The sequence below is a fragment of the Dasypus novemcinctus genome, chromosome 8, assembly GCF_030445035.2.
Source record: "Dasypus novemcinctus isolate mDasNov1 chromosome 8, mDasNov1.1.hap2, whole genome shotgun sequence".
NCBI classification, from domain to species: domain Eukaryota; kingdom Metazoa; phylum Chordata; class Mammalia; order Cingulata; family Dasypodidae; genus Dasypus; species Dasypus novemcinctus.
In genome coordinates this window covers 107,196,239-107,223,754 of record NC_080680.1, presented here as the reverse complement: position 1 = coordinate 107,223,754, position 27,516 = coordinate 107,196,239, and the positions used below count along the sequence as shown (strand labels likewise).

The window sequence follows — 27,516 nt, the reverse complement described above, 5'->3', positions numbered from 1 at the left end:
GACTATGCCTAGTTCACCAGGGCATCCTCAGCAATTAGCTCAGTGCCAACCAGGTAATTAGCACTCAAGGAATATTTGTTAAATGATTGAATGTGGAAGGAAACTTAGAGTAGAAGGATGATTATAAATCAATTAGAAAGAGGAAAGAGGAAAAGAGCATTCCAGGTCGAAGCAAGAGTATATTATATAAGCAAAGGTCTTGTGTCAAGAAGTTGGAAAGTTCAGGGAAATAAAAGGAGGCCTGTGTTGCTAGAGATAGAAACAAGATTATAAAGTGGGCTGAGCATAGAGAGGGGGACAAAGGCCAGGTCATGCAGAGCCATGAAGGTCATTTTAAGGATTTTGGCTCTATCAAAATGGGAAACTGACGAAGAGTTTTAAAAGCAGGGAAGCCTCCTGGGAATGCGCCTCCTGGGATGCGCCTCCCTGGCACTGAGGGATTACCACCAAGCACCAGCTAGCAAGGCAACTGGAAAAAGACCTTGACCAAAAGGGGGAAAAGATAAAGACAAATGAGTTTATATGGTTAAGAGACTCCAAAGTGAGTCAGGAGATCATTCCAGAAGTTACACTTTTGCACATCTCAGCAGAACTCACTGACTGCCAAAGTAGATACTATCACAGATAGCAGGGCTGTGAGGGCTCTGGAGACATCCAGACACTAAAGTCAGGGCAGACAGTTCAGGAGTTTGGTGCCTTGCCAGTGAATCCTACTTTGGAATATATGCTCCCCAGTGTGACAGAGTTGGACGCTGTGGTTTCCCTACTCATGGCTCTTCAGCCCTTCTATTTGAACCTATAATTAGTACTAGAGGTGTTAGGTGTACATCCGAGAGAGACTTAAATCTTTGGGCTGTCCATGTGCCACCTGGGCCCTGAATCTCAACCGAGTTGCAACACCTACACTCCAGTTCATTGGTCTCAACCAGGACAACTAACAAGGAGATGATGATGGACAACTATCAGGCTGAGGAACTGAGAGTGTTTACAACTGCAAGCAAGAGAGTTCCATCCACTGGCCCTATGGAATCGCAGCCCCATCTCATTTTAGAGGTAGAGTGGACATGACCATCCCAGAATCCTGAGGATTGGGGAATGAGCGATGGACTAAAGTAGAATACCAGTAAATCTAAATAAAACTTTAAAAAATAAAAATAAAAACCACTAAATATATTCTTCTAAACCCTTAAAAAAAAAAAAGCAGGGGAGAGGTATGATCAGAAGGGAGTCTTTTAGAACTCACTCTGGCAGCAGTGTAGAGAATGGATAGCAGTGGGCAGTGGGGAGGCAGGAGAGGATGCTGGGAGATGACTTAGGAGTCTACTGCAGCATTCTGTCAAGAGAACATGTTAGCTGGAACAGAAGTGGATGGAGCTGAGCAATTTTTAGAAGCAAAATAAATAAGATCTGGAAATGCAGCAGAGTAGATATGGGGTTTACAGAGTATGAGGGATCAAAGTTAATTTCCAATTTCCTGATTAGTCTAACTAGATGAATTGCAAATGTACTCATGAAGACAGGAAACACTGAAGGAGGGAGAATTGAAGGAAAAAATGATTCCGTTTGGATGCATTGATTTTTAGTTGGCTTTGAACATGCTAGGTAAAAAATTCAAACAGGTACAGAGCCACCTGGGACTCAAGGCTAAAGAAGAGGTTGAGGCAAAATAAACACCTGGGAATCTGAGTGTGGAGAGTAATTGCTAGCTTAGGGTGATCAGCAATCGAACTTCATTGCAACACTCAATAACCTGCATGTGAAAATGTTTACTGAGATGAGTCGTCCACATCTTTTGTGTATGTTTCTGGGTACTGCAGGGCACACGTGTGTCTATTCCCACATTTCTGTATCTGGCTTCAGTGAGTGCTGTGAATCATTCTAGTGAATTATCGAACCTAATGGGTATGGTGGGAACCCCCAAATTTGTAGCCAATTGGTCAGAAGCATGGGCAGCCTGGGCCCCCAAACTTGCCGTTGGTGCCTGTAAGACAGTCTTTTAGAGGGAGGATCGCCCGTACCTTTGGAGTCTGGTCTAACTCCCAGTAGTTAGGGTCAGAATTGAATTGAGTTATTGCAGTTTTTGCAGTTATGGAGTGCCGTGCCACGCAGGGGTGTCCCCCGCATAGGGGAGCCCCATGCGCAAGGAGTGCGCCCCGCAAGGTAAGTCGCCCAGCGCAAAATAAACTGCAGCCTGCCCAGGAATGGTGCCGGCACACACGGAGAGCCGACCCAACAAGACTCAACAAAAAGAAACACAGATTCCTGTGCCGCTGACAACAACAGAAGCGGACAAAGACGACGACACAGCAAATAGACACAGAGAACAGACAACCGGGGGTGGCGAGGGGGGGGGAGAAATAAGTAAGTAAATAAATAAATCTTTAAAAAAAAAAAGACAGTATGCTACTGGCATAAAGATAGACACATCAATCAGTGGAACAGAATTGAGAACCCAGAAATAAACCCTCACCTATACAGTCAACTGGATTTTGACAAACCTACCAAGTTAATGTTAATGGGACAAAACAGTCTCTTCAACAAATGGTGCTGGGACAACTGGGTATCTTAAACCAAAAGAATGAAAGAGGACCCCTATCTCCCTCCCTATACAATAATCAACTCAAAATGGACCAAAGACCTAAATATAAAAGCCAGGACCGTAAAACTACTTGAATAAAATGTAGGGACACGTTTTCAAGATCTTATAGTAGGTGGTGATTTCCTTGGATCTTACATGCAAACCATGTGCAATAGACAAAAAAAAAAAAAGATAAATGGGACGTCCTCAAAATTAAACACTTTTGCTCCTCACAGGTCTTTGTCAAAAGGGTGAAAAGGCAGCCAACTCAATGGGAGAAAATATTTGGAAATCACATATCCAATAAGGGCTTAATATCCAGGATATATAAAGAGATGTTACAACTCAACAATAATAAGACAAACGACCCAATTAAAAAATGGGCAAAAGAAGTGAATAGACATTTGTCCAAAGAAGAAATACAAACGGCCAAAAAAAAAAAAAAAAAAAGAAATGCTCAACATCACTAATGATTAGGAAACGCAAATCAAAACTACAATGAGATATCATTTTATACCTATCAGAAAGGCCACTATTAAAAAGACAGAGAACTACAAGTGTTGGAGAGGATGTGGAGAGATAGGGACACTTATCTTCTGTTGGTGGGAATGCAGAATGGTACAGTCACTGTGGAGGACTGTTTGCAGTTCCTAAAGAACATGAATACAGACTTGCCACGTGACCCTGCAATGCCACTACTGGGTATATACCCAGAAGAACTGAGAGCATGACATGAACAGACATCTGCACACTGACATTCATAGCGGCATTATTTATGATTGCCAAAAGTTGGAAACAACCCAGATCTCCATCAACAGAAGAATGAATAAACAAACGATGGTCTAGTCACACAATGAAATATTATGCAGCTGTAAGAAGAAATGAAGTCGTAAAGTATGTAACATGGATGAACGTGGAGGACATTATGTTGAGCGAAGCAAGTGAGACACAAAAGGACAAATACTGGGTGACTGCATTACTATGAACCATATACTATACATTATACTAGACACTATATATTGTGTAACATATTGTATGATTTAAAAAATTTATAGGTATCCAGTACATTTAATTGAGAAATGTTTTTCAACTGTTTTCTTTTTAGTTTTTGTTTATATTTTCAATTACAAAATGTACAAAATAAAGTTTTAAAAAACTTATAAAGGAAAAAAATCCAAGTCACATAAAAAGCATTTAAAATCAGAATGGCATTCTTAGCAACAGTGAAGCTAGAAACCAATAAAGAAATGCCTTTAAAATTCTGGAAAAAATGATTTTTAACCTATAGTTTTATATCTACCCAAACAATCAAGCATAAGAGTGAAGACAATTTCACCTATAAAAAGTTGAAAACTTTTACTTTCATGTATCCTTTCTCAGGAAGTTGATGGACGAAGAGACTCACAAAATGAGGAAGAAATCCAAGAAAAAGACAAATGAAGGATCCAAGAAGCAGGGGATGGTACACAAGAGAGAATGAAAGGGAAGTCCTAGGATAATGGAAAAGGAAAGTCCCAAGATGAATGCAACAAAGTAGATCTGAAAGCAAATATCTTATTGGGGTGGGTCAAGAGCTCCAGGAATGTCTTCGTGTTTAACGGAAGAAGAAAGAGGAGAATAAAAGACTAGGAGGAGCAAGAAAAGAAATAACTAAAAGGGATTTATACTTCTGACAGTTATTTAATAATAAGGGAAAAATACATAACCAGAATAATATAGAGCAATAAATAACTAAGGAAAACAAAAGTTTTTAGAAGATATGTAATAACTTACCAGTATTGAAATTCCAGTATAAATCATATTTAAAAGGATCACATAATAGAAAGACCCCACACAACACAGACACACGTCTCTCAGAGCCTGCATGACCAGAATAATAGTCACACTCTTCAAGTACAAGGACGCACTGGAGGTGGTCCTGGATGAACTGTTGGCTCTGGTGGACAACTTCCTTTGCGTGCCCCCTGGTGACATGCAGCCCATATCTTGTAGTAGGGATCAATGTGTAAAATGACAGATAAATCAACTGTTTGGGCTATGCACGTGCATGTGCTTCTGAGCCATGGGGGTGTGCTGCTTGTGCAATTGCATAGGAATCAGTGCTCAAAAGGGACCCATTCTTGGTTTAATGTTCTACTGTCATTATCTTGAAATTCTTAACAATTTTAATATTCAAGCTTATGCTTTGTATGTGAAGTCTGGTGGGACAACGGCACGAGCATGAACAGAAGATATATGCACAATGTGTGTCTGTAATTCTTTGCCATTCCATTTGCATATAGCATTCACAATGTCACATGAACATACAATGTGTCAGGGTATAGAAGACTCAAAAAAGGTAAGGGCATTACGCCTACAACTAAGTCGGGGTACTGACAACTAAAAGAGGCCACACTTTCCATTTGAACCAGAAGCTCAAACTCAAAAAGAAGGCAACTGCACTATAAGAAACACAACGAAGTGGATGTCACTCAAGCAATTGGGCTCCCGTCTACCATATAGGAGGTCCAGGGTTCAATACCCAGGGTCTCCTGGTGAAGGCAGGCTGGCCTGTGTGGCAAGCTGGCTCACACAGGAACCTGGCCTGCCTGGAGTGCTGCCCCACACAGGAGTGCTGGCCCATGCAGAGAACTGGTGCGGTGCAGTAAGATGATGCAACAAAAAGAGACAAAGAGGAGAGATAATGAGAGACACAGCAGACCAAGGGAGCTGAGGTGGCTCAAGAAAATGATCACCTCTCTCCCACTCTGGAAGGTCCAGGATCAGTTCCTGGAGACGCCTAATGAGAATACCAGCAGACACAGAAGAACACGCAGCAAATGGACAGAGAGCACACACTGGAAGGAGGGGGAGAAATAAATAAATCTAAAAAAAAAAAAAGAAACAATTAAGGAACCATACATCATATCCTTTTATACTAGGATTACTTCCCTATATTTACTTATGCAGAAAATGATGACAGGGGAAACGGACTTTGGCCCAGTGGTTAGGGCGTCCGTCTACCACATGGGAGGTCCGCGGTTCAAGCCCCGGGCCTCCTTGACCCTTGTGGAGCTGGCCCATGCGCAGTGCTGATGCGCGCAAGGAGTGCCGTGCCACACAAGGGTGTCCCCCGCGTAGGGGAGCCCCACGCGCAAGGAGTGCACCCATAAGGAGAGCCGCCCAGCGCGAAGGAGGGAGCAGCCTGCCGAGGAATGGCGCCGCCCACACTTCCTGTGCCGCTGATGACAACAGAAGCGGACAAAGAAACAAGACGCAGCAAAAAGACACAGAAAACAGACAACCGGGGGAGGGGAGGGGAATTAAATAAATAAAAATAAATCTTTAAAAAAAAAAAAAAAAGAAAATGATGACAAAGAGAAAGATAAGACAACATACAATTCCTTTCCCATTCAGTCCTTTCTTACTCATCAGTAAGGTGAAGGGAAAGTGTAGATAGAAGGTGTGTATATCACGAAGTGAAATAAACACAGGGAATGATTATTTTTGTGCACCATGTATACTATTCTGGTAGAACGTAATATATATGTGTATATGAACTAAGTGCAAATTATGTAGTTTTGGTAATTCAGCATGAGTTAAATGCTGTTACATTTGCATTTAAATTTGACATTGCACAATGTAAAGATGAAGGGTAAAATACATGTGTATTAGTCAGCCAAAGGGGTACTGATGCAAAATACCAGAAACTGGTTGGTTTTTATAAAGGGTATTTATTTGGGGTAGAAGCTTACAGATACCAGGCCAGAAAGCATAAGTTACTTCCCTCACCAAAGTCTATTTGGAGCAAGATGGCTGACGACGTCTGCAAGGGCTCAGGCTCCCTGGGTTCCTATATTCCTGGGGCTTGCTTTTCTCTGGGTTCAAGGTTCCTTCCTTCCTGGTGCTAGCTTCCCTTTCCTCTGGGTGCTGACTTGCCAGGTCTTCAGCATCAAACTCTAACATCAGAAATCTCCAACTCTGTTCTTCGCTGTGCCTTTTTATCTGTGAGTCTCCACCCACCAAGGAGTGGCAACACAACACCCTAATAATAACTCAATCATGCCCGGGTACAGATCAAATTACAAGTATAAGCCAATATTTCTTTATGGAATTCATCAATTACATCAAACTGCTAGGACACTATGCTAGAATTCTTTTATTTTTTTACTTAAAAAGGCATTAAATAGAAAATAAAAAGCAACATGAAGACCATGGCAGAAAGGAAAAAACCTTCTATTTTAGTACCTTTAATGGCACTTTTTTCCCTGCCTTTTGAACAAAGGGCCCCATATTTTCATTTTGCACAGGGCCATACAAATTGTGTAATCCTGCTTCTGAGATCACTTTTCCCCCTTATTATTTTTCACAACTGTATTTTGTTTGCTTCTCTCACCCCCTTTGTTCTTTATTAAATTAACTGGTGGTTGTGCAGCTGTATTTCAAAAGACGATTCAGATGAGTTTGATTTCTATACTGGTTCTACTGCTTTTCCTTCTGTGTTATCTCGTTTTTAGGTTGACTTGCGTCTTCCAAAATGATGTGTTGAAATGCTAACCCGCAGTACCTCAGAATGTCACTTTATTTGGAAATAGGGTTGTTGTAGACAGAATTAGTTAAATCAAGATGAGGCCCTTTTGGAGTAGGGCTGTCTCCTTATCCAATAGGACTGGTGTCCTTATGAGAAGGGGAGAAGAGACAGGAGAGAAAAGATGACCATGTGAATTCAGAGCAGAGACTGGAGAAATGCTGTCACAAGCCAAGAAACACAAAGAATTATTGACTGCCACCAGAAGTCAAGAGAGAGGGATGCAACAGAGTCCTCCCAAGAAACTTCCAGAGGGAGCATGGTCCTGCCAACACCTTTATTTTTGACTTCTATCCAAAAGAGTGAGGCACTGGAAGAGTAAGGCAATACATTTTTGTTCATCTAAGCCACACAGCCTGTGGCACTTTGTTATGGCAGTCCTAGGAAACTAGTTTTCTCTTGATATTTTTACTAGGTTTTTTTGAGTTGGAAGTTTCATTTATTCTCCCATTTTAATTGAAATGCCTTAGGGTCTAAATACTGACTCTAGAAACCAGGGTCTAAGCAACCAGACCAACAGAGGTCTCCCTGGATAGCAGGTCCTTCCTTACCAAAATGTTTTTTTCATTTTTACATATTTAATTAATATGCAATTTCTGTACCTAGCTCCTACATCCTGAAAGACTACCAAAATGGCATCAGTTATTCCAGAATTTCTATTCCTCTCAGAATTAATTTTTGTGTATAAGGACCTATTTTTTCCAAATGAATAGCCAATGATATATCACTTATTGACTAGTCCATTATTTCTCTACTGCTTTCAAATGCTTTTGGGGTAAGGGGGGGGATTGTATCATGTTCCCCATTAAAGACATATTCATTACAGCTGGTCCTGTGGATGTGAACTCATTTCTAAATAGGACCTTGAGGATATTATTATTAACATTAAGGTACAGACTCATTTGTGAATAGGATATTCAGAGGTCCTGTTTAGATAGGCCAAACTGAACAGAGTGGGCCTTAACCCATGACTCGAGTTCTTATAAGCAGAGGAAATTTGGACACAATCAGTAAAAGCCAGAAGTCAGGAGATGTCAGAGAATGAGGCAGATCACCAAGTGATGGAGGCACAGATGCAAGCCAAGGAACCCCAACGATTGTGGCAAACCAGCACCAGAAAGCTACAGACTCCAGGAGAAAGCACAGCCTGTGGAGTGAGAACTTGATGTTGGACTTCTAGTCTTGAAAACCATGAGACCCTGAATTCATGTTGTTTAAGCCAACCTACTGAGTGTTATTTGTCATAGCAAACAAACTAAGACAGTTTTCAAATACCAAATTCCCATATATATGTGTTTTCCATTTTACAAATCCATTTGTGGATCTGTACACCTTTGGTGTACCAGCTGTTTTATTTCATATAAACTAACATTTGAATTACTTGGAGGGCAAGCCTCTTCATTATTTTTAGTTTTTAACATCCTTTTGGTTATTCTCATACATTATCTCTAGTATACCAAACCTCTTTTTAAAATCCCATTGAGTGAGGGGCCATGCCAATTCAATAAGGGAAAGAATAGTCTTTTCAAAACTGGTGTTGGGACAATGATATCCACATGCCACAAAATAAAGGCTGGACTCTTACCTCATACCATGTGCATAAAATTAATTCAAAGACCTAAATGTCAGAGTTAGAAGACATTAGTCTAGGCAATGATTTCTTAGACATGAAACCAAGGGGGCAAGGGACAAGAAAAAACTAGGGAAACTGAATTTCACCAAAATTAAAACCTTTTGTGCTTAAAGAACATAATCGAGAAAGTGAAAAGACAACCCACAGAATGGGAGAAGATATTTGCAAATCAAGTAGTATCCAAACAATACAATGGACTCTTGCAACTCAACAATGAAAAGATAAATGACTAAATTAAAAATGGACAATAGACCTAAATAGACATACCTCCAAAGAACATATGCAAATGAATAATAAATACATAAAAAGATGCTCAACATCATTAGTCATTAATGAAGTGCAAATCAAAATCACAATGAGATACCACTTAATACCCTCTAGGATATAACCAAAAGGTCAGATAATAACAAATGTTCATAAGGATGTGGATAAACTTCATACATTGCTGGAAGGAATGTAAAATAGTGCAACACTTTGGCAAACAGATTGACAGTTCTTCAGAATTACTATTTGGCCCCCAAATTTATGAAAACATATATTGCACACATTTATAACAGCACTATTCCTAATAGCCCAAAAGTGTAAACAACCCTAAAATCCATCAAATGATGACTGGATAAAGAAAAGGTGGTATATCCATTATAGAGAAAACTATTTGGCCATAAAAAGCATGTATGCTATAACATAGATGAACCTGAAAAAATTATGCTAAGAGAAAGAACCCAGTCACAAAAGGGGGAAGTGGGTGTAGCTAAGTGTTGAGCACCTACTTTCCATGTACAAGGTCCTGGGTTCATTCCCCAGTACACCTCCCCCCCCTAAAAAAAGCCCACATCTTTTATGATCCCATCTATGAAATGGCCAGATTAGACAAATCCATAGTAAGAAAAAGTAGATGAATGTATTCCAGGGGCTAGGGAAGAGAGAGCATGGGGGGTGATTGCTAAGGAATAAGGGTTTTCTTTTTTGCAGTGATGAAAATATTCTAAAGCCGACTGTGGTGATGGGTACACAACTCTGTAAATATAGTAAAAAGCACTGAACTGTACACTTTCAAAAGTTTATTGTCTGGCATGTAAATGACATCTCAATAGAGCTGTAATTTTTTTATTCCATTGAGTAAATGTACAAAATTAAAGATAAATTTGAGACAAGTGATATGTTTATACTATTATTTTCAATCATGTATATTTATTAACTATTATACTCTCTCTTCATTAGAAAAGGTTTACCTATTCTTATATCTTAGAATCTTTAAATTTCTGGTGTTTTTAGAAATTTATTGTGAATGTCACTTTTATATATCCACCTTATTATTTTTATTAGTTGGACTTTTTGATAATCAAACATCATCTCAAATGATGTCAGTCTTCTTTCTTACAAATATTAGCAGCTTATTTCTTTTTTCTCTTATTGAATTGCCTAGGACCTTCAGAAGAATGTTGACTAACAGTGGGGTGACACCAAACATTCTTTGTACGAAACTCTTGTTTCTGGTTAAGAGTGCTTCTAGTTATTTAGGGTGCTTACTGCAGGTTCTTGGTAAATATCATTTATCAGTTTAAGGAAGTTTTCTTCTATTCTGGATTTTTAAACACCATCAATTCCTGCAGAATTTTATCAAATACTTTTTCTGCATCTATTAAGATACTATGTAGGGAGCGGATGTGGCTCCACCAGTTGAGTGCCTGCTTCCCAATGAAAGCTGCTGCCTCCCAAAAACAAAACAAAACACAACAAAATGAAAAAAGCAAATGAAAAAACCCATCCCAGGGGTGTGGATGTGGCTCAGGGATTGAGCATCACCTTCTCACATATGAGGTACAGGGTTCAATTCCTGGCTCCAGTACCTCAAAAAAAAAAAAAAAAATATATATATATATATATATATATATATATATGTATACGCTTTTTCTTCTTTACTTTAGTAATGTATTTTTATACTTTTGAACTATTGGGCAATACCAGGATAAACCTAATGACTAATTTTATTAAACTGCTAAACCTGATTTGTGACTGAATTAGAAATGTTAACGTCCGTTTTATTTGTATTTCTATTCATTTCCTTACTCCTGGATGTGGTTTACTCTTTTATTCCTTGTTCCTACTTCCTAAAAGTTTGTCTATTGGTTTATCAAATCTATTTTTGTACTCCTTTTATGAATTCATGCTTTTATCTATATTAAGGCATTCCTTTTATTTTTCTTTGGGGTTGTTATTCTTTTTCCTATTTTCAATACATTGAATGTTTATGTTCTAGCTTTATTGTTTTCCAATAATTGCATTTTTCCTCTTCTGATTTATTTTTAATTTCTAAATAATTTCGAGCCTTTAGTTTTTCTTTGTAATTTTATTGCAATTCCATTTCTATTGGTAAGAAAAAAATTGGAAGGTTCTGAATAGTTTGCTCTGGGGGAATTTGTTCAGATTTTCTTTTTAGGCATATTTATAGCATATTAAAAATATTTGATGAATGTTGGAAAAATAATGTTATCTTAACTGTTGAGTAAAAAATACTTTTTCCTATGGCTATTAATCAAACGTGTCAATTTTGTTATTCAAACCCTCTTTAAAAGGTATTTAACATTGCGAATTAACATGGGAATTACTAAAAAGACAAGAGATTATGCATGCAGTGAACAATTTTCATTTCACTAGAAATTCTGTGTACTGGAAAGGCTTTATTTTTAAATTATAAGTAAATATGTACATCTGCAAAAAATTGTCTTTATAAAAAGTTTCCTAAATGTCTTTTAAAAAAAACTCAGTCTGGATGAATAATTCCATTGCAACTTTTCTCTCAATGCTAACAAGTTTTCCAGATTAATTATAAGAAGAGTGTTTCTTCTTAGCAGAAAGAGTATAGTATTGAGTGAATGGGTATTCACCTGAAGTTTTACTCACATAATAAACCTAGGGTTTTTTGCCACTGTGAATGCTCATGCGTGACCATTATGGCTGCAGGCTTTCCCACATTCCTTACTCTGGTAAGATTTTCTTTCTGAAATGAGTTCTCTGATATCAAACTAACAATGTATTATGACAAAAAAACATCACCGCATTTACTAGATTGGTAGGGTTTCTCTAATGTATGTGTTTGCTTATGTTTAGTATGGGCTGAGCTTAAGCTAAAGCTTTCCCACATTCATTACAAAGGTAGGTTTTCTCTCCTCTGTGAGTTTTCTGATGTCGAATTAGTGATTTCTATAGCAAAATAGTTTCTAACATTCATTACATTGATAGGGTTTCTCACAAGAATGAATTTTTAGATGTTCCATAAGGTGTGTTCTTCAGCTGAAGGTTTTTCCACATTCCTTACAAATAAAGGGTTTTTCTCCAGTTTGAGTTCTCTGGTGTTCTGTAAGATGTGCACTCTGACTGAAGGCCTTTTCACATTCATTGCACTCACAGGGTTTCTCTCCAGTATGAATTCTCTGATGTTGAATGAAGGCTGGGGTATGGTTGAAGGATTTCCCACATTCAGCACACTTGCAGGGTTTCTCTCCAGGGTGAGTTCTCTGATGTCGGATTAGTGATGTGCTATGGCAAAAAACTTTCCTACATTCTTTACACTGGTAGGATTTCTCCCCAGAATGAATTCCCTGGTGTTCAATAAGATGTGTACTCCGGCTGAAGGTTTTCCCACATTCAGTACTTTTATGTGGTTTCTTTCTAGTATGAATTCTGTGATGTTGAGTAAGGGCTAAAATATGGCTAAAGGCTTTCCCACGTTCATTACAAGGATAGGGTTTTTCTCCAGTATGAATTCTTTCATGATTTCTAAGAGATGACCTACGACTGAAGGCTTTTTCACATTCATTACATTCGTAAGGTTTCTCCCCAGTATGAACTCTTTGATGTTGAATAGGGTTAGTACTCTGACTAAAAGCTTTTCCACATTCACTACATTCATAAGGTTTCTCTCCAGTACGTATTTTTTGATGTTGAATAAGATTAGTGTTTCAGCTCAAGGATTTACCACATACTGTGCATTCACAAAGTTTTTCTCCAATATGTGTTTTGCAATGCAAGAGTACCCTTTCCCACATTTAATACACTGATAAGATTTCTCTCTCATACAAATTTTCTCAGGTCCCATCAGTACTGAACGATAGCTTTACATTTAAATTGTACCCAGAATAAGTAAGGTTTGAGGTACAAATGCATCATTTCTTATATCTAATAAATTTTTATTCATGACCTTCCTGAAATGTCAATTAAAGTGAATTGTATTTCAAGCCCTACCATTTGTGTCAAAATTATGAGGTCTTTGTCCTAGAGAAACTCAGTTGTTTAAATTTGTTTGCACTCAAATTAACTATTTCTCCAAAATTACCATGTTCATGATTTTTCTTTTGAATAAGCTTTTCCTTACAATCTTGTTACACTGGTAGTTTTCAAACTGGTCACTGAATTCCAATTCTTCTAATGTGGAATCTCAGGCACCATTGTTTGAACATTTTTCTAATGTCATGTGAGAATATTATTTGTCTTTTGGAAATGCTCTGCTCTGGAGGTGCCGCTCTGACTTCAGGTAAGGTATTCAAGATTAAGGAGAAGACACTATCTCTTCCCTCTGTGAACTAGAGGGAAAAACAAGACTCATATGTCAGTTATAGAAAAAACATTTTAATATAAAAATAAGGCAGTACAATTTAAAAATGTAACATTATACACTATAGGTCATGATTAACAGGAGGGTTTAGAAAAGGAAAGTATCAATATAGATAGGCATGGTAAAGAAATGCTAGCATTTAGACAAAATGCATAGTATAATCAAAGATAAAACACAGAAAAGTATATGACGTGACTACCAGCCCATGAGATGAATTCAAATATTAATACATGTCTTTGGAACACAGAGATAAAAATATGAAATAAGATCAGATAATGGAGAGTTCTCACAATTAGAGAAATTCAAAATCATACAGCAGGAGATAGAAGAGTTTAAATTTTCTTTCAGAGTATCACTAAAAATACGTAATGGTTTAGATGAAAATGCTTGTTAATTCCAATAAAATGGTTAAAAAGAGAATAAGGCTATCATATTCAGCATGAAAGCATGAAATTAATGATATGGTCCTGGGCTGGGATAATACTGATAAGAATTTAGTGGAGGAGTAAATCTAATATATAAGGAGGAAGAAACAAAAAATATTGATATTGATTATGGGGAATTTTTCAAACTAAGATTCATAAAAATACAACGGTTTCTAGGAGCTTAGTAGGCTCAAAGAACAATGGCACTAATGACAGAAAGAGTAAAGAAGGAAAAAGAGGTACTTAATAAAAGTTGGAGATTTCACTTTTCAACATATTGACTTTAAAGTGATTTAAAGTGAAGGGGGACATTCAAGTGGAGACAAAGGAGGAGGAACCATGAGGATAGAATGCAAATTAGATATCTGGGCTAAAAAACTTATTTCAGGGAGTATGAGGGTTAATGTCATGTGTTCATTTGGCTGGGTTGTGGTATCCAGCTGTTTGGTCAAACAGCACTGGCCTAATTGTTACTGTGAGAATATTTTGTAAATGGACTGGCATATGTAATCAGTTTGATTGCATCTATAGTTGATTGCAACTTCAGCAAATTGGGGAGATTTCCATTAGCAACGTGAGGGGTCTACTCATCCAATCAGTTGGCAGTCTTGGGCACTGGAATTGAGGATTTCAGAGGTCAGAAGGAAGAATTTCTGCCTCTACTGTTACTAGCCAGCCAGCCAGCTTCTTCTGGGTAATTCAACTTCACCCTCATTGGAGTTTCTAACTTGCATTCTACACTACAGAATTCAGACTTGCCATTCCCCAGTCACATGAGCTAATTCTTATAATAAATCTCTTAATATTTATATACGTATATAGCCTGTTGATTTTGTTTCTCTAAAGAACCCTTACTAAAACAGAGGGTTAAGACATGGAAGGACTAACTATATGAGGATATCAAAATGTATGGATTCTCTGAGACAAAAAAAAACAATTAGGGAATAAACCCTAGAAGTTTATGTATTTTCATTACAGAGGAATTAAAGTTAATGGAAAGCATTTGGAAAGACGTTAGAATAGAGAAGAACATGGTGGTGTCACACCAGAAAAGATAAAATATCAAGCACAACAAGAAAGTTTGACTAAGGAAAAAACTATGAATACGCTGCTTTAAGGAAAAAAAACTTCAGGAATCTCTTCAAAATAAGTTTATTAGAAAAGCAGAAGATAAGAATATAAATTCAAATATTAAAAAAATAGGTATTGAGACTGTTAGCTACAAGTTTTAAAAGTTTGGTAATAAAAGAAGAGAGTAAAATTGAAGGGAAGACAAAAATTAAATTGCTGTTGGGCAAGGTATTTGTTTTTAAAAGCAGGATAAACTCCTAAACGTCTGAAAGGAGAAGGAAAGGAGCTAATGAACAGGGAAAGACTGAAACATAAAATAATTGTTAAAGCAACGTCCTAGAATAAGTAGAAAAGAATGGAATCTGGAGAGATTAAATAGCAATGGAAGAGGGCTATGTCTTTCTCTGAGATCACAGAGACATGTGGGAGCAACGTCAACTTCCTTTCTCCATACTATACTCCCTATACTCTCACTAGGTGAAACCAATCTTCTGTACATAAAAGGGGGATCTGCGCAGAGGACCCTAGCCCACATTTCCAGAGCTACCTCCTAGAACCACTACTGTTACTATCCCCACAAGGGACAGATGGACTGCTGCTTACAAAGGATCCCACCTACTCGGTTGTTACTTAGCTAGATGATTCTTTTTTGGCTATGTATTTTGTGACTTTTTCCTTTTTTTTCTTCCGTTACCCATTAATAAGGTTCTTCTCACTTGGAAGATAAATGATTAGGAAAAGGTGATAGCTTACTTTTGTCAAAGGATCTGGGCTTAGGTGTTTATGATGGATTGAAGCATCTCAGAATTTTGTCCTCAGCAGTCTTCAGGAAATCTGAGATAGAGGAATTTTGATGCCTCTCAGATAACACACTAAAGCTATCTATTTAGAATGTTTTAAAACAAAATAGCTTTCACCTGGTTAGTAATAAAAGAAAATCTTGTCTCTATACATTACTAAATACAAAAAATCTCTTGCCCCTAAACTCAAAGCCCAGGCTCAGACGAGCACTTGTAAATCCTATAGATGCTGACATTTAAGGAAATAGTAACTTCAGTCTATAGAATCATAAAGCTATACTTACCCAAGGAGACAGAGTTCATGTGGTTTTTCAGGGTCTCTGGTAATGGTCTGTTTTCATTCTTACAACGTAAAGTCCACTGGCACATCCTCTGGTGTCACTGGTTCCTACAACATCAAGCAAATACTTTCTAAGGGATCACTCATGCACCCAATTAATGGAAGAAGGAATAAAGCTGGAAACCAGAAATGACAAAGTGGAGGGACGTGATGTTCAGAAAGGGTACAAGTTCTTAAGTTCAAAAGTGCCCAAAGGTTCCATTTGGTGTCTGCTATGTAAATGTCAAAATTATAAAGAAGCAATAATGAGGGGTCTCTACCAAGATACTGAAAATAAGGGAACATAAAATTGACCTCTAGTAGGTGAAATATAAACTCAAGAAGTGAAGAGATATCCTAAGAAGGTAGTGCAGACAAGGACTTGTTTACAATCCTATTGGTGGTAACAATACACATGAAGAAAAATGGATCAATCAAAAGTAAAGTGATTAGGGAAGCAGACGTGGCTCACGTGACTGGGTTCCCATGTACCATATGGGAGGTTCAGAGTTCGAATCCTGGGGCTCCTGGTAAAGGCAAGCTGGCCACCGCAGTGAGCTGGCCTCAGTGGAGAGCTGGCCCACATGGAGTGCTGGCCTGTGCAGGACTGCCGGCACGATGATGCAACAAAAGAGACACAGAGGAGAGACAATACGAGACACAGCAGACCAGGGAGCTGAGACGGCAGAAGAGATTAGGGGCCTCTCTCCCACTCCAGGAGGTCCCAGGATTGGTTCCCAGTGCTGCCTAAAGAGAAGACAAGCAGATACAGAAGAACACATGGTGAATGGACACACACAGCACACAGTGAATGCAAAACAACAGGGGACGGGAGGGGGAAGCATAAATAAATCTTTAAAAAAACAAACAAACAAGTAAAGTAATTGTACCAGAGCACAGAGAGAAGGAAAATTAGAGATGCAAACATCGGTAATTTCTTCCTATATAATATAGGTAGTCTTGGGAAAAAAAGACTGGCACCAAGGAGCTAAAATCCAAAGACAGCATAATATGAATGCATTAAACATTTACATCATGCCATCATCTCTCCTTGGATTCCAATTTGGTTCTCATATATTTTTTATTGCCGGAGGAACTAAAGATGTGAACTCCTTGGTAGGTCTAGATCTCAATGTAAAATAATAAAAACACTGTTTAATACTTCAGTCCCTTGTAAGTTTGCATAGTGTGATTCCATTTTTACCCTGATTTCAAGTTTCTGAATCTGCAAATATGAGGACCAGACCTTAGTCCATGAGGAATTCAACGAGATAAATGTCACAGTATGAGATTCCTTGGCTATCAACCAGCCAAATCAACTTCCCCAGACAACTTTGATATCACTGTCTGCTTTATTTCATATTTCAGTAGACCCTCCTTTGTTATTACACTCTCTAAATGATAGAAAAGATAGAACACATACCAAACTGGCTATTAAAAGACATGTCCTCAAGTTGGAAAGAAAAATTTGAGTGGTAGGGAAGGGAGCCTGAAACCAAAACAGGCAAAAAAGAAAGATCTAGAAAAGTACTGAACAGACCACATTTTACCTGGGAGAACTAAATTCTTACTTCTGGCATAAGCTAGAGACTGAGAATCCAAGTTTGACCACCTAGCAGAAGGCCACTCAAGAAGGACAGAGAGGGAAACGGACTTTGGCCCAGTGGTTAGGGCGTCCGTCTACCATATGGGAGGTCCGTGGTTCAAACCCCGGGCCTCCTTGACCCGTGTGGAGCTGGCCATGCGCGGTGCTGATGCGCGCAAGGAGTGCCGCGCCACGCAAGGGTGTCCCCCGCGTGGGGGAGCCCCACGCGCAAGGAGTGCGCCCGTGAGGAGAGCCGCCCAGCGTGAAAAGAGAGAGCAGCCTGCCCAGGAATGGCGCCGCCCACACTTCCCGTGCCGCTGACGACAACAGAAGCGGACAAAGAAACAAGAAGCAGCAAATAGACACCAAGAACAGACAACCAGGGGAGGGGGGGAAATTAAAATAAATAAATAAATCTTAAAAAAAAAAAAAAAGAAGGACAGAGAAACCAGCATGGATTTTGACATTCACAAGAGGCCAGAGTAACAAAACCGGGGACCGAAGGGGCCTCAAACCCATGATTAGACTCTCCCAAAGCATCTGCTGAATTTTGGAGCCACAGGGGTAAGAGTCTAAAGAGCTAAGCTGAAAACCTCTGAATGACATATGTAAGTCTCCCACAGATTTTCAGAGCTGAGGAGACAAAGACCTACCATATTCTCAACTGAATGCTCAGGACATCTGCACCCTAGGAAAAGAAGCAACGAAAAGTTGATTAAATCTTGTCAAAACAGAAACCACGTCCTAATTCAGCTGGACTGAAGTGATCCTATCTACCTAAAAGAGAAAAAGGAAAATACTTCTTGGAAATGATGCCATCAACTTGGACTTTTATGGTTCTTTCATACATCATGATAGATGTACAATCAAAACTTACCTGACATGCAAAGAGTCATTAACATATAACCAGTAATTAAGAGAAAATCAAATAGGACGAGAGACAAAATAGAGGAAAGGATAGAAAATTTTAATAGCTATTTGGAATCAATAAAAAGGAATCAAATAAGCATTCTAGAACAGAATATCTGAAATTATAAACTCAATAGATGGCTATAACAACAGACCAGACCCATAAGAAAACAGCAGGAATTAACAGGAACACAGATCAATAAAAAATACCCAAACTGAAACACAGAAAGGGTAAAAAAAGAATAATGATAACCAAAAAAAGGAGAAAAAAATATTACAACCAAGAACAGCCTATGGAGACATGACAACTAAATGTAACATGCTATCTTGGATGGGTTCTTGGAATAGAAAAAGGACATTAGGTAAAAACTAAGGAAATCTGAATACTATGGACTTTAGCTAATAACAGTATATCAATATTGGTTCAATAATTGTGACAAATTATCATATTAATATAAGATATTAATAATGGAAACTAGCTAGGGGATATATGAGAACTGTGTGTACTGTATCTGCAATTTTACTATAAATCAAAAACTTTTCTAAAATTAAAAGTTTGTTAAACAAAACTAAAAAAATGATACTTCATTACGTTTTAATTTCCAACTTACATTAACTATTTTCCTTTGTTTTTCTTTTGGTCAAAATGTAGTCTTGCTTTTTTGTTTTACACCCTGATGGTATACTTTATATAGTTCTTTTCATAATTCAGACATTAATAAAAGATTCTCTCTTTTAAAAAAAGGATTAGCGTGTAGGAGACATATGAGACTCTCTCAAAAGGTCTAACATACATGCAACTGGAGTCTCAAAAAAGGGGGTAAAATGGAAACAAAGAATATTTGAAGAAATATATGTTGCATATTTTCCTAGTGGAGGCATAGATTCAAGATGAGCTCAAAACATAAGCAAGTTCAATAAAACCATATACAGGATTCTCTTCTCAAACTACAGAGAACTAGAGATAAAGCATGCCAATTTCCCTCCAAATAAACATATATAAATACAAATATTTGAAAAAAAGAAAAGATGAGGGAGATCTTTCCCATACCAGAAATCGAAATACTGTATAGCTACATTAATTATCACTGTCTTAATTCTTGGTAATCTCAATATCCAAGTAGATGCCCTTTCTCGGTTTCTTGAGCTCTCTCCTGTAATGACCTTGTCCTCCAACCTCCCTCAGCCTCCCATGATGGTAACTTACACTTTGTCATTATCAGTGATAGTACCTCTTCTCTCATCTCTCTTTCAAGATACCACCATTTCCTCCCTTACCAGCTCTCTCTCCAGTACAACGGTTCCTAAATCTAACACCTCATCAGTATCTTTAACCCACAGTTCCTACCACCTTTTCATCATCCTCACTTTTCTCTTTTTCCAGCTTAGATCTCACGATCCAATATTAGCATCTCTACCTAGCATATACCCTTCACTCCTCTGGTCCACTCTCTCTCTCTGCCATATTTGCTTAGAAAATTCAGTCTGGTTAAACCCAGTTCTCCAGGACAGTGCTTTAGCACCAATGCAGTTGAATAAATCATACATCCTTGCAGAATGATCTCATTAAACTTATGACTACCAGCCTCAAGCAGGCCCTTAATGCTGTTGGCAATTACGCATTTCCCTATTCCCTTCACTCTCCCATGTTTTGAGCCTTCTGACATTTTCTGATACTTTGTTCACCTTAAACCTCCAACTGTACCTCCCCCACCCCCATCTTCACTCGATCATGCTTCCTATTTTAGTGAGAAAGAGAGACCAGAAAGTAACTCCTAAATGCTCTCACCACCACATCCACCAACCTTCCTGGAAGTGACTACGGAGGAAATGTCTGCACTGTAATTTATGGCCAATCACTCTACATCTACATCAGATTCCACTTCCTCTCAACTATAGTGTTTTTGTAATTGTCTTCCTCTTCCTCCTGCATCATCAGTTTTTTCCTTTCTATTATGAATCATTCCCATTTGCATACAAACAAGCTCTATCACCAACAGCCCAGATCTCCCTCTGCAGCAACATGCTTATACAAAGGATCTACAATTCCTCTCCTCTCATTCTCTCTTAAGCCCATTTCAATCAGGCTTCTGCATTGATTATGTCACTGAAACAGCCCTTGTCAAAGTCATCAAGGACTTCCTTGTTTTAAATCCAATAATCAGTCTTGGTCATCACCCAACCTACCAATACCATCTGACAAAGCTGAACACTCCCACCTTGAAAGATTTTCTTCACTTGGACTCCAGGACACAACTTTCCCTTAGTTCCTTTATCACAGTAGTGCTCCCCTCGGCCTCTTTCTCTGGTTCCTCCTCATCAGCCATTCTCCGAAGGGTGGCTGCTTCAGAGCACAGTCCTTCCACCTTGGCTGTTCTCTATCTGCATTCACTCCCATCAGGACCTTATCTCCTTCCCTGGTTTTAAACACCATTCATACTCTGACCATCACCAAATGAATCTTTAGTCCAGACCTCAGCCCTGAAACTTGCCCACTCAAATCTAACTCCCAAATCCATCTTCTCCACTTGGATGTCTCACAAACATCTCAAACTTAACAAATCCAGATTCAAGGTACTCATTCTCCACTCCCTGCAAGTCTTCTCCTCCCACAGTCTTCCTCATTCCAGTTGCTCGGATTGAATCTTGAAATCATTCTTGTTCTTTTTCTCTCATATCTCTTATCAGTGAATCCTCTACTTTCAAAGTATATAGAGAATTCGGCCACTTATTGCCACCTCCACTGCTATCACCCTAGTCCAAGCCATAGCCATCTTCCTTCTGCAATACTGCCATAGCTTTCTAACCAGTCTCCCTGTCAGAGAAGACACATTAGCTTGCCTATAGTCTATTCACAATGAACCATCCAGAACGATTCCTTTAAAATACAAGTTGAATCATGTCGCTTTTCTGCTCAAAGTCCTAAGAAAATTGGTAAACTGTATATAAATTCTGTTCAATAAAGCTGATTAAACAACAATGACCCTTCCATGGCTTCCCTTTTGCTCAGAATAAAAGCCCAGCTCCTCGTAGTGGCCTACACAACCCTGAATAATCTGGACCCCTCTTCTCTCATCTTAACTCCAAGGATACTACCCATATTCACCCTTCTCTGTCCACACTGGCTCTCTTGTTGCTCATCTCATATTTGTACCTTGGAACCTATGCATTTGCTGCCTCCCCCTTCCCCCACACTCTCCCCAAATATCTGCAAAGTTCCCTCCCTCATTTTCAAGTCTCTACTCAATGTCATGCCATTAGTGAATCCATAAAATAGCAGCTGCCCCTGGCTCTCCTTAACCTCTTTACTCTCTACTCTCCATGCAGTTTCCTCCAGTTTCTCACTGATAACATTTTTATTGTCTGTGTGGCCCCCAGACTGGGAGCTCCATATAAGCAGGAACTTTGTTCTGTTCACTGCAGTATTCCTAGTAGCTAGAACATTACCTGGCAAAAAGTAAGCCCTCAATAATATCTGTTCAAAAAATGGAAGCAAAAAAAAAATCATTTCTACCGCTGGGCACAAAGAAATTTTCAGGAAAGAAAAAAGTACAGCAGAGTTGCATTACAGACCCACTTAACTTGCATGTTTTCATGTATAAATTCACCAAATAGGATCAAGAAAGTATGCCCTCTGTAGTTAAAGTGTGAGGTGGAAAACATGCTCTCAATTCCCACATAGCTCTCATAAGTGAGCATCTTGCCAAGCTAAAAGTTATTTTAATGTTTAAAGAACATGTGTTGGTGCATTAATACATATATGTAACTGTATAGTTATATACACATAACATGTACGTATAAATTATGAGCAATTTAAGAGATTTTTTTCAAAGACATATTGGACGATATGTGATTTTTCAGACTTTAGGTGACAACTCTAGAAATCAAACCCAGCTTAAGTGGTATAAAAACCTTGAAGAAAAGGTTTGCTCACCGAGGACAATGTAGCTAGGAGCCAGGGGTCAGGAACTTCTCCTTAATACCATCTTATCTAGGCAAGGAGAGACCTGAGGAGGCAGAGCTGAAAAAAGAAAAGGGGCCTTGAAATACCAGGACTGTCTTTATAGGAACCCTGTCTGACTCCCTGGATGTAACCCACATTCTCCCTAAAAATAAGATTACAATGAATCTAGGGGCAGATATCCTCCCTGCAGAGTACAAAGGGAAAGGCCATTGACATTGCTGTCTGGAGCTCTGACCCTGTCTCAAAGCTCCTAAATTGGCAGTCCAGACAAAGGTTATCTTCAAAGCTCTAGTTCCCCCATAATGGGTGACACAGAGGACACAAGCCCCCTCTTCATCTATTGACAAGAAAATAAGCAACACTTGTAAAACATATAAATATTTTTAAAGTTCATTCATAAATGCCATTTCCATAGCCAACTGCTTGTCACAGCCTTTAGGAAGTAGGGAGTCAATTCCGCAGCTCTTTAGATAAGTGGCTTCAGGAATTTAAAAACAACAAAATAAAAATTACCTCTAGAGAGGAGGTGTATTCACAGGAAAGAGCAAACAACTGGAGACCTAAAGTCTGGTGCTACTAATTACCTAGGTCACCGTTTTCTCGCAATTCCAAGGATTGAAGAGGCCACGTTCTCCTCTGTACCTGACCAATCCATCCCATCACAAAGACCCCAACGCCATCAGCTCGTCCCCAGGACCCTCCACCTCAAACAGGGCCGTCCAAACCCTTGACCCTTAACCTGGGACACGCCCACAGGGCTCTGCCTCTAATCCAGAGACCGCCCTGGCTCGGCACACCATCCTCCCCGCCCACCCCATTCCAAGGAGAACCACGTATCAGCCCTAATTCCCCTATCTCCGCCTTTCTTCGCTTCTTCACACCCCACCTCACCCCCCAACCACCGTACTCGCACAATACACTCTCTGCGGACCCTCCCGCCCCGCCACAACCCCTGGGGTGGGGGAGCATCCCGAGCCTAGCTCCTTCCCCTACCCTGGCCCGGATGCAAAGTGCAGGGTAGGAAAAAGCTTACCCACGCCACCGAAAATGAAGAGCACAGTCGGGTTACCCAGACCCGGGAGTCAGGAAGCGCCTGCGCACGCGGACGCCTGAAACTACATTTCCCAGGATGCTCTGCCAAGGCGCGGCGCCCTGGAACTGGCGTCTCCTAGGAGCTCCAAGGAAGCCTTGACCGATTTCTGCGACTTGCAAATGAGCATTGTTTTCTGTCGTTGTTTAAAGACAGGAGAAAATCGGTAAAAAAAAAAAAATTTTTCTTTCACGATAAGCAAACATCTGAAGGGCTGCACAGTCTTCGTTAACATTTTCTCCCTTATACGAAAAAGTGATGATTTTATTCATTGTAATAGGTGATCTACAAATACGTTCTCTCCAACAGCTAAGCAAAAAAAGAATGGGGAAAAAAAAAAGGAATTCTGTAACACTGAGATAATCACTCTTAACACTGTAGTGTATATATAGCATCCTAAAAGTATATTTGACACATGTATGTACCCGCATTCAATGTGTGTGTGAGAGGGGAAGGGAGAGAGGGTGGGAGGGAAGGTTGGGGGAAGAGTGAGGAGAGGAGGAGCACGAGAGCGATTTTCCAACCAAGAATGAGGAAACACATTTTGGATAAAAAAATTCTAACTTTTAAAATATCTTTCTGGGCGGAAGACTTGGCCCAGTGGTTAGGGTGTCTGCCTACCACATGGGAGGTCCGGGGTTCAAACTCAGGGCATCCTTGGCCCGTGTGGAGCTGGCCCATGCGCAGTGTCATGCAGGGGGGTCCCCCGCATAGGGGAGCCCCACGTGCAAGGAGTGGCCCTGTAAGGAGAGCCACCCAGGGCGAAAGAAAGTGCAGCCTGCCTAGGAATGGCGCCGCACACACGGAGAGCTGACACAAGATGATGCAACAAAAAGAGACACAGATTCCCGTGCTGCTGACAACAACAGAAGCGGACAAAGAAGACGCAGCAAATAGACACAGAGAACAGGCAAATGGGGGGGGGGGGGCCAAGGGGAGAGAAATACATAAATAAATCTTCTTAAAAAATAAAATAAAATATCTTTCTGTTAATCCTACCATAAATAGTGATTTCATACATCTTTTTGGATGAATCTGTGTCCTTCCCCATATCTGCTCTTGAAAATAAAGTCCAAAATGAATTAAAAGAAAATGTGCATAACTTTTTTTCTAATTATTCTGCCCCTTTGCTAATGTTGGGAGAGGAACCCCAGTTGTTTGCTGTTTTGATGGATTACCCAACCCTCAATCCCTGGGAGGATCCAATGGTAAGGCCCTTTGAGACTATCCTGGCTTCTCCTTGATTCTGGAGGAAATCCTGTTCTGAACCGGGCTCTCCTGAGGTTCTTCCAGCAGCCAACCTGTGGGGTTTCCATGGCCACATGGGTTTTCTGCCAGGTTCCAGATCCATCTCTTGATTCCCTAATCTAGCCTGCCTCACAGTTGCTCCGCTTCTTCCTGCTTTCAGCTGCAGGCTGGCATAGGGTTTATTTCTTAGAGTTTCTTATATCAGTGTCTGCTGTTCCTCATTCTTCCCAAGGTCAGCTATAAGCTCTCAGGCAGATGACTCATCTCTTCCCGAGACCTCAGATGTTTGAGCTTTCTCCTTTCTGTCTGATCAAAAATGACCACACTCTCTCTTCCTCTGGCTGTGTACCTGTCCTTTATAGCACACCCAGCAAGGGGGCAGAGATTCAACCTATGTCACACCCACTGACATAGTTGAATCCAAAGCCCCAAGTCAGTATTAACAGATAATATAATCAAAGGCCCTTCAACTGAATGTAATGCAATCAAAGGATATTAGGCCCAGAGAAATAGATTAGTGTGTAAGTTATAATTTTTCTCTTTTGGGGATTCATAAAATTATCTCAAACTGCCACACACACTATTGTATACTTAAATACATAGGCTATTTCTATGCATGTATATACAAATTATATGTATTGTAATTGCAAATGCTTAACTATGTAACTATATATACTTTTAAAAATAAAACTGGAACAATGTATTATATTGAAAGTGCTTTTTAAATTTAATTTCCCATAAATATCCTTTCTTGTCTTTAAATAATTATTCTACATTATTTTTATGTCTGCATGATTTTCTATCAAACTGAGGTTAAATTAAGTATTTGAAGAGTGTCATATTATTTCTTATTTTTGCTTTATAAACAAATATGAAATAAAGTATGCTTATAGCTAAGTCTTTATCCACACCCTTATTTGATTTAGACAAAATCCCAAAAGATTAAATGTATTTTAATTCATGTTGAACTATCCTTCCAAAAGGCTGTCATGATTCGTACTCCCACCAGCAGCACATGAAAGTGCCTATTGTTACAAATCTCTGAAGCATTTCATTGTCCCTTTTTGCAGTTTTAGGTATTCTTAAACCTTTGCAAGAGCTTTTTTTGTATTAAAATCTCTCCATTGAACTGTCTGACATGGGTTTGCTTTCCTGACTGGAACCTGATTTATAATCAATTTTTAAAAATTATTTTTCCCTGTTTGATGTGTTCTTGATTTTACTTGTGTTTCTTTAATGACTAATAAAGTTGAAAATTATTCATATGTTTATTTGGTTATTTTATCATTTGCCATTTTTTCTTCGGGGTAATTTATCCTTATTTTATTTAGATACTTTTGTTATATTCTGATATTAATATCTTTTCTGTTGAATACATTGCAAATATATCCTCCAAGTCTGCTTTATTTTTCTAACTTTGATTATAATATTTTTGTTTATGGGTTCAAATCTAGCAATCCCAGTTTTATGGTTTCATATTGCAATGCCAAATATAGCTCCATCTAAAACCACATACATACATGGATTTGTTTTCTAGATTCCTCATTTTGTACTACAAAGCTACGCATCCATTCCTGTGGCAATACGGTAATACTTTAATTATTATAGCTTTCTAAATAAATTTATCAGGTAGGGCAATTTCTCTGTGAATCTTCTTTTCCAACAGACTTGTGCTATTATTTTGCATTCCTAATTTCAAGTGAAATTGAAAATAAACATGTCAGCTTCTTGGGAACTGGAGATTGGCTGGCGTTGTGGGCCCCAAGGGGAGGGGAAAATGGATGTGGAATGGATGGAACCAAGGTAAATATGGGGGCAAGAGAGGAGTTTTGTGAGAGTGCACGAGGATGAATATAAAACATGTAATATTACACCAAAAACATATAGGGGACGACAGACTAATAATGTAAACCATAAGGCAAAACATAGGATAACTAAAAAATTTAGAAAACTGTACAACCTAAAGTATGGACCACATAGTAATCACAGATGTCACCTTGTTTGAAAGCTATTGTCTCGGAATCTGTACATCAGTTTCAGGAAATATGATATGAATAAGCTAAAAGATTATCGCTGTGGAAGGGAAAAGGTTTTATGGTGGATCTGGGGAAGTACTGTATATTGTATATATGAATTTCGGTGATCTAAGACTCTTGTGAAGCTGACATTATGTTGGGATTCACTTTACAGGAAGTTTTGGATCACAGAGTGGTTCAACAATGGCAGCGGAGGAATACTGATATAGGATGTTATTGACAGGATATATATGGTTGACAGGGAGTTATACAGGGCATATGCCCAGGGTATATAGTAATGTCTAGATATACTCATAGTGGAAACAATTAAAAACAACAGCTGGGGGGGTACTGAGCCCCTGGCCGGGGGGTCACTGTCGTGGACCCTGGGAGAGCAGCGGCAGTCCCCCAGGTACAATGGCAAGAACCAGGAAGGAAGGAGGGCCCAACAGCGGGCTCCTGATACTAATGGCTATGCTTTTGAGCCTATACACCTGCAATAAGAACAAGGCCTAGAGTAGCACTGTGCCTGGGAGTTTCCTCCTGACAGCCTTCATGTTACTCAAATGTGGCCACTCTCACAGCCAAACTCAGCATGTAGATGCAGTGCATTCCCCCCAGCGTGGGACATGACACCCGGGGATGAGCCTCCCTGGCACCGAGGGATCACTACCACATACCAGCTGAAGATGCAACT

General features: G+C 39.2%; 1 protein-coding gene across 8 annotated transcripts in view; it reads right to left on the bottom strand.

The window, feature by feature from the left end:
• Positions 1-23,597, bottom strand: part of LOC101422941 (lipocalin Can f 6.0101) — a 57,686-nt gene extending 34,089 nt beyond the window's left edge. For 3 of the 8 annotated variants that reach the window (XR_011649489.1, XR_011649490.1, XM_071217049.1), the window contains exons 1-3: positions 23,500-23,583; positions 22,437-22,523; positions 15,974-16,077 (exon numbers count right to left, since the gene is read on the bottom strand). The gene's annotated coding sequence lies outside the window, so the exon portion shown is untranslated. Of the gene's footprint in view, positions 1-15,642; positions 15,724-15,973; positions 16,078-18,246; positions 18,282-22,436; positions 22,524-23,499 lie in introns of all 8 variants that reach the window. The other 5 variants (XR_011649492.1, XM_071217050.1, XR_011649493.1 and 2 more) reach the window with 4 other exon arrangements.
• Positions 23,598-27,516: the final 3,919 nt, after the last annotated feature.